Here is an 18,821-nt window from a genome sequence, read left to right as displayed (position 1 = left end):
AATAAACAAATGGGACCTAATGAAACTTCAAAGCTTTTGCACAGCAAAGGAAACCATAAACAAGACCAAAAGACAACCCTCAGAATGGGAGAAAATATTTGCAAATGAAGCAACTGACAAAGGATTAATCTCCAAGATTTACAAGCAGCTCATGCAGCTCAATAACAAAAAAACAAACAACCCAATCCAAAAATGGGCAGAAGACCTAAATACACATTTCTCCAAAGAAGATATACAGACTGCCAGCAAACACATGAAGGAATGCTCAACATCATTAATCATTAAAGAAATGCAAATCAAAACTACAATGAGATAACATCTCACACCAGTCAGAATGGCCATTAACAAAAAATCCAGATACAATAATTTTTTAAATGCATACTTGAACCTGCAATAAAGAATAGGAAATTACCAGGTGCCAGAAACAAAGCCTCAACTGAAAACCAGAAGTAAGCAGAGGAATCAACTGGGCAGCCACTGCTGGGGCTGAGGGGGACCACAGCGCAGAGGAAGGAATAGAATAAGCATTGATCCAGGGGAAGTAAGGGTGTAGATGTCAACTAGCACATGGGAACAGGAGGCTAAGCCCTTGAGTCCTGCCCGAGAGAGGAGGGTGCTGCCCAAAGCGAGGTCCTGCAAAGAGCTGCGACCCCAGGAAAAATGGGCTGAAATGTATTTCCCTACCAGCTCAGCTAGCTTGTCTATCTCTGGCTTCAGGAGAGGAGAACTAAAAGCTTCCTGCAAAATTTGAACCTCATACCTCTACCTCTGGAGAATTTGGGGTACAAATTTAGGCTACAGTCTGGAAATGCCCAACCTAAGAAATTAGCATAAAAATTGGTCCTGGACCAACGATGGGCATGGGAAAAATGAGAGCAAAACTCCCACAACCCATGCTACAGACAATTAGAAAAGTCAGACCCAGGAAGCTCACAAGTGATAAAAGCACAGTGAACCAGAGGATTCCAGCCTCTAAGAACTGGAAATAATAGAAAACTCTGAAAAAGAATATAATTAGGTATGTTTAAAAGGAGAGAAAAACCAATCACAGATGCCAAAAACACATTTGATAAAGCTCAACATTAATTTATGATTTCTTAAAAACAACAAAATTCGGCAAACAAGAAAACCTTTCTTACAAATCTAAGACTAGAAAGACATTTTCTTAACCCAATAAAGGGCACACACTAACCAGCCCATGGATAGCATCATTCTTAATGGCACAGCACTATAAGCTCTCCTTTTAAAGTCAGTAATGAGACAAGAAAGGTTACTATCACTTCCTGTGTTCAACACTGTTGAGGGGGTTCACAAACTTTCTGTAAAGGGACTGATAGCAAGTACTTTAGGCTTTGCAAACTAGAAAGTCTCTGTTCCAAGTAGTCAACTCTGCTGTTGTAATGCAAAAGGAACCAGAGACAATAAGAGTGTGGCTGTGTTTCAATAAAACTTTATTTACAAAAACAGGTATTAGAGTGGAAGTCCAAGCCAATACATTAATTCAAGAAAAATAAGTGAAAGTTACTGTGATATAAAATACATGTATCTGGTCTTCATCCCGGGTTCCTAGCACAGAGCTCCTAAAACCCCTGGAATTTCCTGAGTGATAGGGGATACGAGTGTCTTTTGCTATTCATAATAAGTCCCTTTTAACCACAGGTGAATTTATGCTAATGAGGTGACTCCTGGCAGATGAAGCTGGTTACCAGAGGAGAGGGGAGAGGGGCTGGAGATTGAGTTCAATCACCAATGGCCAAGAACTTAATCAATCATGCCTATGTAATGAAACCTCCATAAAAACCATAAAGGACAGGGTTTGGAGACCTTCTGGGTAGGTGACCACATGGAGGTGCTGCGAGGGTGGCGTGCCTGGAGAGGGCATGGAAGCCCCGTGTACCCCTCCCCCCATATCTTGCCCTATACATCTCTTCCATTTGGCTGTTCCTAAGTTGTATCCCTATAGTAAACCAGTGATAGTAAGTACAGCGCTTTCCTGAGATCTGCGCACCATTCTAGCAAATTATTGAACTCAGGAGGGGGTCATGGGAACCTACTAGTCAAAAGCATGGGAAGCCCAGACTTGTGATTGGCATCTGAGGAGGGGACAGTCTTGAGGGGTCTATGCTAACTCCAGGTCGATAATGCCAGAATTGAATTAAATTGTAGGCCATCCAGTTGGTCCACAGAAAATTGAAATGTGTGGAAAATCCACGCATGTGTTGTCAGTAGAAGAACGGTTTTCCTTTAGTCACACAAACTTAAAAAAAAAAATCTGTCATTATCAACAAGTTATATATCCACATGCATAGGAAATGCAAGACTATCTACAGAAAAACCATGAAATTAAATGAGAGTTCAGCAAGATATACAAAACCAAGTAATGTTCCTAGGCACTAGCAACAACATGAAAACATAATAAAAAGATGCCATTAACAGTACAAACACAGGGGGCGTGACCAGGCCAGGGCCAGCACGGGGGCTCCACACGCTGCAGCTGGCCCCGGGTGGCCCCTCCGCCACCCTCTCCGCGGAGCCAGGCTGAGCCGAGCTCACGGGCTAAGCCGAGCCAGCAGCCCGTAGCCAGCCGGCGGCCCTCCTGGAGGTGGCGGCGCAGGAAGGGGACCGACGCACGCACGTGGCCCCAGCGGCAGCCAGGGCTGACAGTGGCCCTGCGGGGGGGCGCGGCGTTGGCTGCTCCGGCCCCTGGACCGGGCAGTGGCGGCCCAGGGCCCAGCGTCTACTTTCGGAGACCCCTTGGGGCCGCAGGCGAGGGCCCGGGCACCACGGACGATGAGGGCCCAATGAGGCGCCAAGGGAAGGTCACGGTCAAGTAGGAACGCAAGGAGCTACGGAAGCGCCTCAACCTGGGGGAGTGGATCCTGGAGCAGCGGATCCTGGAGCAGCTCATTCGCCTGCCAGCAAGAGGAGATCCCGGAGCTGGAGACTGATGGGGATAACTCCTGGACGTGGAGGGCGATGACACCCGAGTTGCCAGGGTCAAGGAGCCGCTGGTGGACTGTTACAAACCCACTGAGGTCTTCATCTCTGGCCTGCTGGACAAGATTCGGGGCATGCAGAAGCTGAGCACACCCCAGAAGAAGTAAGGGTCCTCGACCCAGGTGAACGATGGCTCCCACAGGACAATCGCTGACCCCCAACCTCGTAGCAACAGCAATACCGGGGGGCCCTGCAGCCAGGCCTGCTGCCACGAGCACGGCTCTCCATGCCCCTGGCCCAGGGGCCTCTTCCCTGCCCCCTCAGTTTTCCATTTTGGGGGTTTTTTATTATTATTAAACTGATGGGAGTTTTTGTGTTTTTATATTGACTGTGGCACGGACTCTTTAATAAAGCTAGGATACGCCTTTGGTGCAGTTAAAAAAAAAAAAGCAACAGAAATACAGGGTATGGGATACTTACGAATTCCCTCAATAAAGATAGGTAAGAAAAGTATACCAAAAATTGGGAAATTCTATTGAAGGACATTAAAAAAGAACTAAATAAACACAGTATAACATGTTTGTGGGTGAGAAGACCCATTATCATAAGAAGACAAATTTTCATAATGTATCTGTAAAACATCTGAGTAATTCCAACAAAGCAAAACAGGGCTCCACATTCCTGAAATATATTTTAAAGTGTCAAGAGCCTGGTATGGCCAAAACAATTCTGAAGGTGAAATACTATAGAGCAGTTAAACAAATCGACATGGATAAATCTCCAAAATATTGTCAGAGGGAAACATACAGTATAATACAACTCATGTCCATTTTAAAACACTCCCTCCAAAAGGCCTAGACACACCTGGGATTGGCAGAGGTGTGACTACAGAGGGAGGGTGGGTGCAGATGGGCATGGGGCGGGGTAGGGTTTTAGGAATACCTAAAATGTATTTTTTTGGAGAAAGAAGAAAGAACACATGCCAACAAATAGAGCAAATAGCATCCGATCACAAATATGAATATCTAAAATTTTCTATATAATTTGGAAATTAGGTAAAAATTGAGTTTTTTGCCCGTATTTTAATGAAGAATTAAATTTATGCCCAGCTTGTTGGGGAGGCATACAAGTCTTAACAACAACAAAAAAAACCCCAACTCCCTGCTGAGCCAGAGAATGCAAACTCAGTCACCTGGATTCCTTTCTTCCAGTGCAACACTGACCCAGGCACAGCTGGGATCATCTTCACATCTGGTTTGTGGTCTGAGCTGGTTAATGTTTAACCTGCATTGTTTAAGACTAAGCTCACACCATAGTCTTCATTACACAAACTAATTCGCTTGGGAAAAAAAAAAGTTAGCATCCATTTAAACATCAGTGCTGGAAATACACCTGTCTGTCATACAGAGTCCCATAGTATTCTATAGGCTTGATATGTTTATAATTTGAAACATTATTTTTAAAAGAAACACTGTTCAGAACAAAAAACATACCAGTCTTATGACATAACGAAAAGACATCTAAAATCCTACGTTGCCTTGGACAGGACCAGTGCTCCCTGGTCCCATCACCCACCTCAGCTGCTGGACTCAATGCCAGTGATTCTTTCCCTTTTCCAAAAATCAAAGCCTCCTACAAAGAATGAATATTTGTCAGACTTGAAAATATTCCCAAGAATATGCCATAGGCTCAGAAGACAACTTAAAAAGAAGGATTCCAGAAATGTTTGGGGCCATAGCAACATCGATGGAAGCATCGAAGGATTACATCTGTCCCAAGGTCACTAGTTTGAAGACAGCAAAATCCATTTATACTGTAAATCTGATTTTCTTTAATTCAGCAGCGGCAACTAAAGTCACTCCTCTCCTGACTGTCAATGTCATCTAGTATGGGAGTCAACACACCGCACAGCTAGGAGCGATGTTGGAACCAGCATTAAAAATGACACCACACCCTTACAAAGAGCGTGCCATTCAACACAGGGCTCATGCAGTGGTTGTAAATTACCGCAGATCCTCGCAGCATCCGGGTGGATTTACCTAGGTGTTTGGCTCAGAACTTGGAAACTTGTTAATCAAACGCTGAACCCCATGGGTCAGTAGAAAGGAAACACTATTTTCACAGTGAGATCAGATCCAGCAGCTGCGATAAGGGCAGGGCACCACGAGGGAATGGCAGAGGAATCAGAGAACCTGATCAGCTTAGAGGGAGGCATGTCCAAGTAGCAAACATTGCCTGCATGGTTTCTGAAGCTGCTCACCCTCAAGTCCAATAAAAATCAGAAGAAAAGCCTGCAAGCTCCCATCCCACTCTGTGGACAAGAGTTCCCTTGTCCATCATCAGTTCATCACACAAAGCCTGCATTATGTGTACAACTTACAATCAACAAAGCATAGACATGTTTGTTCACAAATATGTATTTAGTTCATAAGTATTTATTGAGTGCCTACCATGGCCGAGTGCAGAACTGGTATACAAACGGTGACCTGAAACAGCCGCGTCCCTGCCCTCATCAAGTGTGGGTAAATTAAGTATGCTGTTCACAAAACCAATGACAAATTTCTTCTAAGAAGGCTTTAATTCTCCCCTCATTTGTCGCTGTAGGAATCTGCCTACAAAAGGGCTCCGACTCACCTTTTAAATGTGCAAGATTACACACTATCCCTGTAAACTCCCACATGTTGAGATTGCCGTGTTCATGGCTCCTGGCCATTTAAACTGGTAAAACAGAGTCTTTAATACATAATTCATCTACTGAAGAACGTATCCACGCTTCATTTTACAGGAGCTATTTGATGATTAACCTCGCTTACTCGACAAGGGACTCGACTGGCAATAAAGGCTAAAGTTTCTTGTTTGCTTACCCTATGCCAGGCACTGTTAAGTATTTCCCACGTACTAACTCATTTAGTCTTCACAACGATACAGCCATGTGGGTATTACTTTTATCCTCAATTTACAGATGAGGGTAAATGAGACATTCCCAGGTTCACAAACCTGCCCAAAGTCACACAGCTGGTGAATGGTTGAGTCACAATTCAAATTGTGGTCCAAGCTCTTTACCACTCACAAAACTGCCTCCGAGACAAAAAAGGTGGAGGTAAAACCTGATGGCCACACACTAATTCTTACACACATGGACCTCATCCAAAAAGGAAGATGGCAGAAGCTGACAACTGTAAAGCAATAAAAAAAATACTTTAGAAAGGTCAACAATCTGCGTGGGGTGGGGGGGTGGAGGGTTAACAGACTTGGTCACTAAAATACCTTGGAGGGCATTTCAGAGTGGAAAGGGCAGCTCAGAGTGTAAAGTGTTTTAAGTGGGAAGCAGGGGATGGGTGATGAGGAAGTTGAAGGCTGCCAGCACAAGGGACTGATCGTAAGCGTGGCAGGAGAGTAAAGGAAACGCACGGAAGTCCAGCTCCGAGTGAAAGCAAGTCTAAGGAAAAGGATGGCTGTTCTATTTAGTGTTGGAGAAACCTGAGCATCCTTATAGAAACTGGTAGAAAGGAAGAAATGCAGGCATGAAAAGCAGAAAAACAGATGACATGTTCAAGAAGAGGGAGGACGGGCTAGAGAGGAGACCTTTTGAAAGAAGGATAGACGAGTTTTTGATAAAAGAGGAGGAAAGTTTTCTAATTAGGTGGAAAGGAGATCACATGAGAGAGATCCTATTAGATCACCTTGAAATTATCAGGAAAACAGGAGTCAAGGTCATCTGCTAAGACTGAAGGAGATTTGAAGAGAGGGAAACGTTCTGATAATGACCAATATGGTTTTGTGTGTGTGTGTGTGTGTGTGCACGCACACATACCCACACACGAGAACAGACACACCCTTTGATTAAAATACTTCACTAAGAAACTGTAAATAACTCCTCAAGGAAGTCTACTTCTAGTATATATTTTAGGTTTTTCTCCCACATCAAAGCTATGGTTTCTATCTTCGTATATAAGTCTATTTTGAGATACTGTGCAGAGGAGGGGACAATATAAAACAAGAAAAGTTCATTTGTCTCAACTTCTATGGAGGCAATAATATGATAAAGAGGCAAGGCTCAGTAGAGAAATGTTAGTATCTTATAAGGCCCTGAAACATTTGTTAATTAATTTTTCAGAAGGAAGGTTTTATTTCAATGGTAAGAATAGTTATCATCACCAAGGCATAGGAGAGAGAAAAAAAAATCAGGGGACCTAAGAAGTGAGGAACAGAGACGAAGCATGGTCTGACGGCCACACACTACTTCTCATACATGTGGACGTCATCCAGAAAGGAAGATGGCAGAAGTGACAACTGTAAGGCAGGCGGCTGCCTCTGGGACTGGTTCTTCCAGACAAAGGAACAGGAAGGGAAGCCTGCTTCCTTATACCGACCCAGGATCGCGGTTTCCCGCAAAGCAGCCAGATGAGCTATAAAATTCTTCAAAGGTAGAAATATCAATTCACTCAACCAATATTTCTCTAACACCTATGTTCCAGGCACTAAGCTAAATGCTGGGGAGAGAGAAATGACTGGCTTCCGGTATTAGTTTATCTACGGCTGTGAGGATTAAAACCACTCTAAAACTCAGTGGCTTAAAATAACAAAACAATTGTTATCTCACAGTTTCAGAGGAGGTGGCTCTGGCTCAGGGTCTCTGTGCTGGGGGTCCCCCAGGGTCAGTGACCACTGGAATGATGCACAGGACTCACATATGGTATTATTTATAGCTCTGATTTATTACAGCAAAATCAGCAAAGGGTGTCTGGAGTGAAGTCCGTAGGAAACCAGGCACGAGCTGCCAAGAGTCCTCTCCCTACCAAGTCACACAGGACAGGCTTAATTCCCCAGCATCATATTGTGACTACAATTTGTGAAATGTTCTCTACCAGGGAAGCTCATCAGAGACTCAGTACCCGAGGTTTTTATTGGTGGCTGTTCACATACCCACCCTCTGTCTAGCACATACCAAAATTCCAGACTTCCAGATAGAAGCAGGTGTTCATGATAAAAATACTGCTTGCACAGTTTAGGGACAGTCAACCACTCTCACCATCAGTTAGAGAATGGTGAGAACCCTCCCTAAATCCAAGCTCCCAGATGCCAGCCAAGAGCCAATCTTGCAAGCAGGACTTTCTACGGATGGCAGTTTCAGGCCTGCTATGTGAATTCTTTTCTATGCAATGTCCCATGAGGTTGTAGTCAAGGTGTCAGCTGGGGCTCCTTCATCTGAAGCCTTGACTAGAGCTAGAGGTATGCTCATAAGAAAGCTCTCGCACGCAGCTACAGGCTGGAAGTTCTTCCCTGTGCAGGGCTCTCCACGTGGCTGCCTGCACATCCTCAACATATGGCAGCTGGCATTCCCCCACAGCAAGTCATCCAAGAAAGTAAGAGATCAAGAACATGCCCCAAATGGAAGCCACAGTCTCTAATACACTAATCTCCAAGTGACATACCATCACTTCCACTGCTGGTCACAAAGACCAACTCTAGTACAACGTGGGAAGAGGAGGGGATGCCAAGAGTCAGGGGTCATGGTGGGCTGTCTTGGAGGGTGCCTACCACAGCCTACCCTCTGGCTCCCAATGATTCAAATCCCTCCTACATGCAACATACACTAACCCCTCCCACAGCCCCTAAAAGTCTCATCCCATCACAGCATCCGTTCCACGTCTAGACGCTTGTCATCTAGATCATGTCTAAGTACAGATGAAACTTCTTCGGTATAGTCTCTGATGTATGGCTCCTCTCAATCTGTAGACACCTGTCACTCAAGTGACAAACACTCAACACGCAATGGTGGGACAAGCAGAGGATAACTGCTATAAACACTCCTGCTCGCAAAGGGGGTGATGAGGAGCACGTAGGGGTAGCAATTCCAAAATCCTGCCGAGCAGATGTTCCTTGATTTGGTCTAGAGGTGAGGTCTGAGAATAGTTCTCTGTGACCCTAATGCCACCCTCCGGGCTCCTGGTTTTGGCCTCTCCATCATCTTTCCATTTTCATGAAGGGTAAAACACGTTTGCAGAGGAGTAGTTTCCACAGCTTGCCTCCTACTTGTTGATGCCTGAGGGTCCAAAGACCTCTCTTCATTTTGTTCTATGTTCCTTTCATTTCAAGCTGATGGCGCCACTCCAAGTACGACTCTTAAGAGCTCTGAAGGTCTTCTGTGACTCCTTTTAGGATTCATTCCATTAGACCAAAGCCCCACCCACCAATCCCTGTGCATTTGGTCCTTCGTCACCCTGGGCTTTGCTGGGGTACCATGTCCTTGAGCCTCCAAGAAGTGCTCTTGTTTGATCAAGTGGATCTGTGAAGACAAACCCTTAATCTCCTTAGAGCGCTTTTTGGCTGGCTGCTTGGTACTCTGAGACACCATCTTTGATTTTGTGAGATCTTAAGATTTTACAGTCACACCCTTGGCTTCACGTTTGGAGCTTGTTTTCCTAAAAGTGGCCCAAATTTGATCTTTGCTTAGAAGCCATTTCTTGCTGCAAATCTTCAAAGACAGCTAGTCCTGGCTCTTTTTTGCTGACTGCTCCTGCCTTCAGCTTCTCTCCTCCTGCAATTTTACTATAAGCAACAGGAAAAAAACAGAAGGCACTTTCAACACCTCGGTTAGAAATCTCCTTAACTGTATCACCTAGTTCATTAGGTACATTTTTTATTTTCCACATTACTGCAGGCACCAGTATGGCTAAATATTTTGCCACCACATAACAGACTCTCCCTTTCCCAGTTCCCAGTATTATTTTCCTGTAAGCCTTCACTGGCAGCCTCCTCAAAGTCCAAACTTCTATAGACAGTGTATTCAAGGTGCGTTAAGCTTTTATTAACCTGTTCCTCAAAGTCCTTACAGCTTTTTCCACTGCACACTGCCAAGATTCAAGGCCACTACCACATTTTAGTGTTTCGTTACATCAGCACCCCACTTCTACTACCAAAATCTTATTAGTTACCTATTGCTGTGTAATAAGCCATCCTGATGAAAACAATAAGCGTCTAATGTCTCACATGCTTTCTGAGGGTCAGAAATTGGGATCCTAAATTTAGACGGATTGGTTTCAGCTCGGGGTCTCCCGTGAGTTGCAATCAAGCTGATGGGCAGAGCCTGTAACAGATGAAGGCTCAACAAGGGGAAGATCTGCTTCTAAACTCACTCACATGGTTGTTGCCAGCCACCCGTTTTTTATTAGCTGCTGCCACATGACTGAGTCTCCCTCCATGCGTTGCCTATTTTCCCAGCCCAGCAGCTGACTTTCCAGAGAATGAGTGGTCCAAGAGAAAGAGCCCAACATGGAAACCTCAGTCACTTATAACCTAATCGTGGACATGAAAAACCATCACTTCTGTAGTAATCTATTTTCAAAGGCGTGAATACCAGGAGATGAGGATCACTGGGGCCCATCTTGGTGGATGGCTACCACGTTTCCTACCTGGAAGTCTAATGGAATGATAGCCGTCAACAACTACTTACAATAAAATTTAATAAGGGCCATAAAAAACACAGGGGAGAAGTTATCACCAGCTTACCCTGAGGAGTCAAGTTGGTGTGACAGAGGAGGTGATGTGTATGTAATTTAGGGCCCTAAAGGGATGAATGAGATTTGTCAGAAACATGGAAGAGCCTCGGCCTGCCGGAAGCTTCCCACGCATTTCTCTTTTTGCATATCCTACCTGCCTGGTAAATTCAATAACCCCAAAGCTCCTCCTAAGAGCAACTATGGAACGACTTAATTTAATATCAGTGTTTCTGGAGAACACATTACCATTTAATAGCTGAATCAAAAGCATAATGGTAGATGACAAACGCTATGCTTGGAAATGTCTCAGGTAAAGGTCAACCTTAAAGGGGAAAAATGACAGATGAATAAAGCAAAAATACACTGTTTGATAACAAATGTCAAAGTCAGAATAAATGCCCCTAATTTGGTAAAGCACACAACTCTTCAACACATAATAGTGATTATTTAAATAAGAAGGCAAGAAGAAAGATGGAGATGGAGAAAGAAATGCTAACCAAAGGACCTCCACGTAAAACAGATGCAAAGCACAGTTTAAAGAGTAGGTGGAAAACTAGGTTAGGCAAGCACACTGGAGTATGAAAGCTAATTTTTCATTTCTTATTATAAGTGATAAAATCTTTTTATAAAAATCTGTAAATAAGCATAAGAAAGAAAGTAAAATTCACCCATAACCTTAAATTCTAGGGATAACCACTAACTGGATTATAGACTATACCCTTGTAGACTGCTGGATAGGTAGAGAGATACACATATACCACACACACATATATGTATGTATATATATGCATGTATGTATGTATATGTGTGTGTAATTTTAGAAATATGTCATTTTTGGAAACGGCTCCATGTTTTTCATGAATATAAAATTAACAAACAAATATTAAATTCACTTATGGGTAATGCATTCTAAAGTCTAAATATTTTGGAGAGGTATGAGGGAGAGTAAAATTCACCTGCACTTCTTTTACTCAGGGGGAAAAACACTTTACTGTTAACATCTAGTATTCTTCTTACAGGCATATTCAATGCAAATATGATTTTAATGCAAAAATAGGCTCATGCTGTTTTGTTAAGTGCTTCTCTCACTTAAAAGTATATGGTAGCTACCTTCCTCCGTGAACACGTGTACACCTACAGTATTTTTAATGACTATATAGTTCCAGAATAGGTATGTACCATAACTTATTTAACCAGTCCCTACTGATGAGCATTTATGCTGCTCCCAATTTTCCATCATTGTCAACAAGCCTCAGCATTGATACCTTTGTGCACACGTCTTTGCACACTTATCGGTTACTTCGTCAGGATAAACTTCCAGAGTTAGGTTGGTTATGTCAAAAGACATTCACTTTTTTTTTTTAATTTTTATTTATTTATTTATTTTCGGCTGTGTTGGGTCTTCGTTGCTGAGCGAGGGCTTTCTCTAGTTGCGGCGAGCGGGGGCTACTCTTCATTGCGGTGTGCGGGCTTCTCATTGCGGTGGCTTCTCTTGTTGCAAAGCACAGGCTCTAGGTGCGCAGGCTTCAGTAGTTGTGGCACGTGGGCTCAGTAGTTGTGGCTCGCGGGCTCTAGAGCGCAGGCTCAGTAGTTGTGGCGCACGGGCTTAGTTGCTCCACAGCATGTGGGATCTTCCCAGACCAGGGCTCAAACCCACGTCCTCTGCACTGACAGGCAAATTCTTAACCACTGCGCCACCAGGGAAGCCCAAGACATTCAGTTTTAAAGAACTTCTATGCATATTGCTGCATGTCCCACCATAAATGTTATACCAATGTATACCCACACCAAGAGTATAGAAATGTCTCTGGCCTCCACCTTCACCATTACTGAGTACCATAAGCACATATAGTCTTAATTTTCATTTCTTCAGACATGAACGATAATATATTAAGACAATACACTTTAAAATGTTTAAAGATCATTTAAACTTCTTCTCTGTGAATTACACATCCTTGTTTTTTACCAGCTTTTCACGGAAGTGTTCACTCCCACCCAAATGCACACCCATTCACATGTTTAACGCCCTGGCAACAAAGTGTTACCAGCAGAACACAAATAAGAACTCACAGGGTTAGGAAAATGTTGAGCCACGTTCAGATTTTCCTGACTCCAAAACTCAGCCATTTCCCACAGCGGTGCAGACTATGCCTACGCCTCTTCAGGACTAAGAGCCGGCATTCCCAAACTGCTGTTCATTTCAAACTCCTGACACCCGCTTCTCACCCCACACCAGTTTAAGCAGGCATAGCATTTTTGAGGATGCCCAGGTGATTCAGTGGGCAGTAACGTTTGGAACCACTGACCAAAGATTCCATCCCCCAGCTGCTGGGAATGCGGCTGGCTCACAACCCTCGGCTGTCAGCCCTCTCTCAAATTGCCCTTGGTTGATAACAGTTAACTAATTTAAGCTCACGTCCCTTCTTGGGCCTGCTGCCTCCTAAGACTGGAGGATATGAAGATACAAAAACCTATCCTTGGGACTTCCCTGGCGGTCCAGTGCTTAAGACTCTGTGCTTCCACTGCAGGGGGCACGGATTCTATCCCTGGTCGGGGAACTAAGATCCCACATGCTGTGCAGCACAGCCAAAAAAAAAAAAAAAAAAAAAGACCCATCCTTGTTGCCCTACCTCAGAAAATCCCAGTTCCAGAATTCCCACTGGGTAGGAGCCCTCATGACTGCAGTGAAGCCCATCTTCTCCTTCTGCCCAATTCTGCCTCCTCCCCCTCCCCCCAAGTGCTGACCCTGAGAGATTCCCTAACAATGTCCTACACACTCATCACAGAGACTGCTTCCTGAGGGGAACCAGCCTGTGTCATGACTACATGGAGCTTCCCCTAAAAGAATAAACTTCCTCTAAAAGAAGAAACTAAACAAAATCTTCCTCAAAAGCCTTACATACAGCTGAAGGTAGTTACCAAAGCATAGTCAGAAATCCTTTCAGGTGGAGTTATTGTTTAATGAGAGTTTCTGTTTGGGGTGATGAAAAACTTTTGAAAATAGTGGTGAAGGTTGCACGAAATTATGAAGGTAATGGATTAATGCCACTGAATTGTACATTAAAAAGTTAAAAAGGCAAATTTTATGTTATATACATTTTACCACAATTTTCAAAAAGTAATAACGTAATATATCCCAAGTCATTAAATTGTATACTTTAAATGGGTAAATTGTTCAGTAAAGTTGCAGGATACAAAATTAATATACAGAAATCTGTAGCATTTCTACACATTCATAATGAACTATCAGAAAGAGAAATTTTAAAAACCACCCCATTTACAATTGCATCAAAAGGAAATGCCTAGGAATAAATTTAATGGCTGAGTTTTGGAGTCAGGAAAATCTGAACGTGGCTCAACATTTTCCTAACCCTGTGAGTTCTTATTTGTGTTCTGCTGATAACACTTTGCTGCCAGGGTGTTAAACATGTGAATGGGTGCATTTGGGTGGGAGGGCACTTAACAAATGAATACGAAAAGAGTGAACACTTCCGTGAAAAATTGGTAAAAAACAAGGATGTGTAATTCACAAAACCCATGTTACAGTTGCATCAAAAGGAAATGCCTAGGAATAAAATGCCTAGGAATAAAGTTAACCAGGAAGGTGAAACACCTGTACTCTGAAAACTGTAAGACATGGAGGAAAGAAATTAAAGATGCCACGTATAAATGAAAAGCTACACCATGCTCATGAATTGGAAGAATTAATATTGTTAAAATGTCCATACTACCCAAAGCAATCTACAGATTCAATGCAATTCTTATCAAAATATCCATGGCATTTTTCATAGAGCTAGAAAAAATAATCCTAAAATTTGTATGGAACCACAACAGACCCTGAATAGCAAAAGCAAATTTGAGAAAGAAGAGCAAAGATGGAGGTATCATGCGCCCTGGCTTCGAACTATACTACAAAGCTACAGTAATCAAAACAGTATGGTACTGGCACAAAAACACACACACACATCAGTGGAACAGAACAGAAATCCCAGAAATAAACCCACACTTACATGGTCAGTTAATCTATGACAAAGGAGGCAAGACTACACAATGGAACAGACAGCCCCTTAAATAAATGGTGGTGGGAAAACTGGACAGCTACATGCAAAAGAATGAAATTAGATCACTTTCCTACCCCATATACAAAAATAAACTCAAAATGGATTAAAGACTTATATGTAAGATCTGAAACCATAAAACTCCTAGAAGAAAACATAGGCAGTATGCTCTTTGACATTGGTCTTGGCAATATTTTTTGGATCTGAATCCTCAGACAAGGGAAACAAAAGCAAAAATAAACAAATGGGACTACATAAAACTAAAAAAGCTTTTGCACAGTGAAGGAAACCATCAACAAAATGAAAAGACAACCTACTGAATGGGAGAAGATATATGCAAATGATATGTCCAACTGTTACCTAATGCAAGTCCATTTGCCTGACACACAGTGAGGTCAAACAATACCAAAACATCAGAGTTTGAAGCAGAGAAAGGTTTATTGCAGGGTTATGCAAGGATATGGGTGGCTCATGCCTTAAAAACCCCCGAAACTCCCCGAAAGCTTTCAGCAAAGCCCTTTTATAGGGAAGGTGAGGGAGGGATGTGGTTAGTTGTTGCAAACTTCTTGGTGTCAGATCCTTTGTTCTTGAGGTCAGGTCACGCGTTGATCACAATGTTTCTGTAACCCTCCACCAAAACACATGTTATTCTTTGTTCTGACAAAAAAAGGGCAAGGTCCCAAGGCTCAACTTTCACCCTCTGAGGTTTAGGCCCTGGCTAAGAGGAAGGGATCCCTGAGCAGCTGGATACCCTGGCCTGGGAGTGTTCATCCAGTACCCAGTCTGGGCCCTCCCACCAGTGCCCAGGCCTGGCTGAGGTGGCAGATCTCAGCTGGCAGCGCCCTCAGGGCCAGGTCCCCAGACCCTCCCCAGCCATCATTACTGAGGGAGCCAGGCACCCAGGACCCAGCCGACCCTCAGGCTTTTCACTTAAACTGGAAAGAACCATTTGTATAGGATCAATAGGAATAAACGTTGTAGCAAATACCCAACAGGTCAATTCCCAGCTCACAACAGCTTCCCTTCTTTGAGAATAGCCCCAGCCACAGAGGTGGACATGAAGTAATGATGTGCAGTGTCCTTACACCTTAACCCCGACCTCTGGCCACCTCCTAGGGGGACACAACTAATCTAAGCTGGACTAATTTTTGAAACTTGAAAGGAGAGACTGAAGCTGGTTGAAGATGTTACCTTAATGGCAGTGTCCGTATACTCCAGTTGCTGAGACCTCCACGGACTGCGACCCACGCAGACTGCTGCAGGCATTAGGTCACAAAGGAAGGGATGTGGGAGAGGTTCACTGCTTCTTCAAGGCCTGGGCCTGGCCAATGGGAGGCCTTGGTAAGAGCTCTGGAGCCCTGCAGGACACAGCCCCCAGCCTGTCCCCGGGGCCCCGCAGCTCACCCGCCTGCCCCGAGGCTGGAGGGACTGGAGGCCCCCGGGGAGAAGGCCCTGATCTGCCTCTCACTGAACTTTCTGCCGTGAGGACCACTGCAAGGCTGACCATTGGTGCTATGGGTCTCGTGCTAATGGCTGCACGCCCTCCCCATGCCTATTACAAAACAAGGGGTTAATATGCAAACTACATAAAGAACTCATACAACTCAATATCAAAAAAAAAAATCCGATTAAGAAATAGAGGAACTGAACAGAAATTTTTCCAAAGAAGACATACAGATGGCCAAGAGGCATATGAAAAGATGCTCGACCTCACTAATCATCAAGGAAATGCAAATCAAACCCCCAATGAGATACAACTCACACCTGTCAGATGGCTACTATCAAAAAGACAACAAATAACAAATGTTAGCAAGGATGTGGAGAAAAGGGAACCCTTGTACACTGTTTCTGGGAATGTAAACTGGCACAGCCACTGTGGAAAACAGCATGAAGGTTCCTAAAAATAAAACTACCGTATGATCCAGCAATTCTACTTCTGGGTATTTATCCAAAGAAAATGAAAACACTAATTCAGAAAGATATGTGCACCCCAACATTCATTATAGCATTATTTACAACAGCCAAACTATGGGAGCAACCTAAGTGCCCATCTATCTATCTATCTATCTATCTATATATATATGTGTGTGTGTGTGTGTGTGTGTGTATATATATACATATACATATGTATATATACATATGTATATATATATATATACACACACACATACACACAAAATATAATGGAATATTACTCAGCCATAAAAAAAGAAAGAAATCTTGCCATTTGTAACAACTTGACTGGACCTAGAGGGCATTATGCTAAGTGAAATAAGTCAAAAAAAAAAATCATATGATTTCACTTATATGTGGAATCTAAACAAACAAAACAGATGAACAAACAAAACAAGACAGCAACAGACTCATAGATAAAGAGAAAAAACTGGTGTTCGCCAGAGGGGAGCGGGGTGGGGAGGACTAGGTGAAATAAGTGAAGGGGATTAAGAAGTATAAAACTTCCAGTTAGGGCTTCCCTGGTGGCGCAGTGGTTGAGAGTCCACCTGCCGATGCAGGGGACACAAGTTCGTGCCCGGGTCCGGGAATATCCCACATGCTGCGGAGCAGCTGGGCCCGTGAGCCATGGCCGCTGAGCCTGTGCGTCCGGAGCCTCTGCTCCGCAACGGGAGAGGCCACAACAGTGACAGGCCTGCATACCGCAAAAAAACCCAAAACAACAAAAAAAAAACCTTGCAGTTATAAAATAATTAAGTCATGGGGATATAATAATGTATGGCATAAGGAATACAGTCAGTAATATTGAAATAGGGCTTCCCTGGTGGCACAGTGGTTGAGAGTCCGCCTGCCGATGCAGGGGACACGGGTTCATGCCTGGGTCCCGGAAGATCCCACATGCCGCGGAGCGGCTGGGCCCGTGAGCCATGGCCGCTGAGCCTGCGCGTCTGGAGCCTGTGCTCCGCAACGGGAGAGGCCACAACAGTGAGAGGCCCGCGTACCGCAAAAAATAATAATAATAATAATATTGAAATAATCTTATATGGTTTAAGATAGTAACTAGGCATACAATGGTGAGCATTTCATAATGTACAAAAATATAGAATCACTATGTTGTACACTTGAAACTAATATTGCAAGCCAATTTTACTTCAATTAAAAAAATAAGGTAAACCACTTGTTCTCCACAAAAAAATAGAATTAAAAAATAAATGGGTGAATCATTGATATGTGAATTATACCTCAATAAAGCTGTTAAAAAAAAGACCTTTCCGTGCAGTGTAAAGACATGGTGGTCAACAAATGAATAAAACAGCAGCCTCAGCTCCATTAATCCATAGAACACTGACAATATTTTTAAGCCCTCATCCAGGGGTTTTCTTTCAGTCACTATCTCATTCCCTAACATACAGAAACAAAACGCTCATTGATTTGTACTTTACGTATCTTTGGTCAGCAGTAATGCAGGATTTATATGCTGAGTGGTACAGGAAAAAGAATAAGCTATTGCTTGGACCAGCTCCCAGGGTTAAGAATATTTAAAGACTATTGAGAGCTAAGATATTGGCAATATTACTAAATTCAGTTTTGCGGTAGCACAAGTGTTTAATTTAACTAAAGCACAAGTTCGCACGTACAGAAAACCACCATGAAGCTAGACAACAGACCATTTCTAAAAGAGAAGCAAAACAGGCTTATTTATAAAACCAGAGTGCGCCAAAAGCAGCAGTGCCCAAAGAACATAAGATGCAAAAATCTCTCCCCAGTACACGGTCCACTGCCACTACTCCAGGATTTATAAAGTACTTCACATTTGCCAACTCCTCCATAATCATTATCATTAGCCATCCCCAAGGAGCCCAGAAGTTTCCATTTTTTAAAAGACTGGCAAACCTCTTGTATCAATGTATACCTTCCCTTAACAAAAGACCTCCATTCAATAAAGGCCAAACCTCCAATAAGAGTAACTGTCATTTAAAGTCTGTGGTTTCTTGCTCCTGGCCCTCCACAATCAATGTACTACCAGAAACCATGATGTTTTACAAAGCTTATACGCTGAAGTGCTTAAGAATGAAAGAAAATGCTAATGTCAAAAATGCCACCCAAAGCATAATGGAAAAAATAATGAGGGACTTTCCTGGCAGTGCAGTGGTTAAGAATCCGCCTGCCAATGCAGGGGACACAGATTCTAGCCCTGATCCGGGAAGATCCCACATGCCATGGAGCAACTAAGCCCACGCGTCACAACTACTGAACCTGCACTCTAGAGCCTGCGAGCCACAACTATTGAGCCCACGCACCTAGAGCTCGTGCTCCGCAACAAAGAGAAGCCACCGCAGTGAGAAGCCCACGCACCACAACAAAGAGTAGC

At 43.4% G+C, this 18,821-nt stretch overlaps 1 protein-coding gene and 1 pseudogene across 7 annotated transcripts in view; one reads left to right on the top strand and one right to left on the bottom strand.

Moving 5' to 3' along the window:
- The window catches only part of RGS6 (regulator of G protein signaling 6), a 576,458-nt gene that overhangs the window by 493,127 nt on the left and 64,510 nt on the right, over positions 1-18,821 (bottom strand). The window lies entirely within an intron of this gene.
- On the top strand, positions 554-3,104 carry LOC114905072 (annotated as a pseudogene).

Source organism: Monodon monoceros, unplaced genomic scaffold (genome assembly GCF_005190385.1).
Source record: "Monodon monoceros isolate NGI ecotype Baffin Bay Population unplaced genomic scaffold, NGI_Narwhal_1 Super_Scaffold_21, whole genome shotgun sequence".
NCBI classification, from domain to species: domain Eukaryota; kingdom Metazoa; phylum Chordata; class Mammalia; order Artiodactyla; family Monodontidae; genus Monodon; species Monodon monoceros.
The sequence above is the reverse complement of the archived record's forward strand: the minus strand, read 5'-3'. Positions and strand labels throughout refer to the sequence as shown.